This window comes from Trachypithecus francoisi, unplaced genomic scaffold, assembly GCF_009764315.1.
Source record: "Trachypithecus francoisi isolate TF-2019V2 unplaced genomic scaffold, Tfra_2.0 Lachesis_group0, whole genome shotgun sequence".
NCBI lineage: Eukaryota > Metazoa > Chordata > Mammalia > Primates > Cercopithecidae > Trachypithecus > Trachypithecus francoisi.
Window position 1 is genome coordinate 143762472 of NW_022681453.1, and position 1920 is coordinate 143764391.

General features: G+C 40.2%; 1 pseudogene; it reads right to left on the reverse strand.

Annotated features, from left to right (window-relative positions):
• Positions 1–941: 941 nt before the first annotated feature.
• On the reverse strand, positions 942–1662 carry LOC117078704 (annotated as a pseudogene).
• Between the last annotated feature and the right edge of the window lie 258 nt (positions 1663–1920).

Consider the following 1920-nt stretch of genomic DNA (forward strand, 5'->3'; position numbering starts at 1 on the left):
AGAGAACAATGATTTGTTTTTCAGACACTTAAATTGGCAAATAAAAACAGGTAAAGAGTTTCCCTCCCACAGCTGAAGCACTTCATCAGTAGAAATAGCCTGATAAATTACTTTGCACTCAAGAGATTCCACAACATGTAATGCAATAATGGAGAAGTTTACCTCCTTTAGCTTCAAAGTGGGAGGGTTTTGGTCATTTTAATTTTATATCAAACTACTGCTGCAGTTTGATATAAAAACTATAGAGTGAAGATATCAGCCACAGTATCTTCACTCTGAGATAAGCAGTCTTCTTCACAATGTATTTGTAATATCATCATGTTCAATTTTAAGACAAAGCAATTTTAATACTAGGTGCACACCGCATGCCCTTGCTGCAAAATGGTATTCTTGACAAGTTATGAAGCAGTTCAAGAAGGTATGGTTAAGGCTGTATTACTGAATAATACTGGTAAATACTATACAATTTTTTTGTCATGTTGCAACCTTTTGTTTCCAATTCCGTGACTGCTGCTATGAAATCAGAGAGCAACAACGACAATATTATTAGGTTTGTTTTGAACTATGATTTAGTAGCACCTGAAGTTCCCAATTTTAACCCCTTGGCAGCAAGATCCAAGTTCCCTCATTTGTACATTAGCACCTAAGTGTCGAGGGGCTAAATAACCAGCACAAAAGATACAACTGAACTTCCAATTGTAGCATTTGGCAGAACTGAAAGGAAAGGAAGTTGTACCACATGTTCAAGGGATTGTGGGCAACATAAAGATGACACCAGGATGGGAGGCTAAGGCAGAGAATTGCTTGAACCCGGGAGGCAGAGGTTGCGGTGAGCCGAGATCACGCCACTGCACTCCAGCCTGGGAGACAGAGCGAGACTCCGTCTCAAAAACAAAAACAAAACAAAACAAAACAAAATGACACCAGGAAAAGATAAAATGTCACATGAAGTCTTCATAGTCTTGTACATATCCTCCATCATAACCACCATAATCTGCCAGATTATCTTTCCTGGTGGCTTTTATCCCCCTCCAGGAACCACACCTTTATTCTTTTTGGTTTTATTTTCTGTGAATTGGTCATCTTTTTCAAGTCATCAATTTCCAATGAAATACACACATCTCGAACTAAGATTTCCAAAAAAAAGGCATCATATAGTGACCTTTCATATTGTGTAATTTTATCTTTTAGTAATTTTCCAAACTCTGTAAAACCATCTCTTGAAGATGGGCTCATAGCATCTATTCCATAAACTGTATTATTAACACCAAAAGTTTCCTTTGCTAATTAGAGGTCTAACTCTTCCCGTAATTTATTTAGCCCCAGTTTGCTAATTGTTCTTCTGGTGTTAGCACTTTAGGTTCTTCAGGTTCTTCTAACCTCTTTTTAATTTCTTCTGGCCTTTTCTTCTGTTGTCGTTCTTTCTCTTTTACCTTCTCTGCTGTTTTTCTCTTTTCTGAACTTTTTACCTCTGGTTTTACTTCTGCTTCTTCTTTTTTTACATCATCATCGTCATCAGTTATCCTTGACGTCCTCGTCCTAGTCCTCACCTTCCTAGCGGTCCCCACTGGCAGTGCCGCCGCCCCTCACCTTTTGTGTTGGGTCTTCCATGGTGAATGCGTCCGCCTCTCAGGAGTCGGAGTCCCCCGCCGCCGCCGCCATCTTGAGCCTGGTGTGAAAGTGTATGAGCGGCAGAGCTGGCGAGGAGTTAGCGTGGAGAAGGTGAGTCACTGGGTTTGCTCGATCTTTATCATCTTAAATGTTCAAGCAGGTCTGACTGTAGTGCACGCCTCTTCTCTAGGGATTTAATATGCAGTAGGTGACCACTGGAACAAATGTACATTTAGGAAAATGACAATTATCCACCATGGTCAACAGTGACATAGATAATTTAAAGTCACCCAATGTGAGAACTGAGTG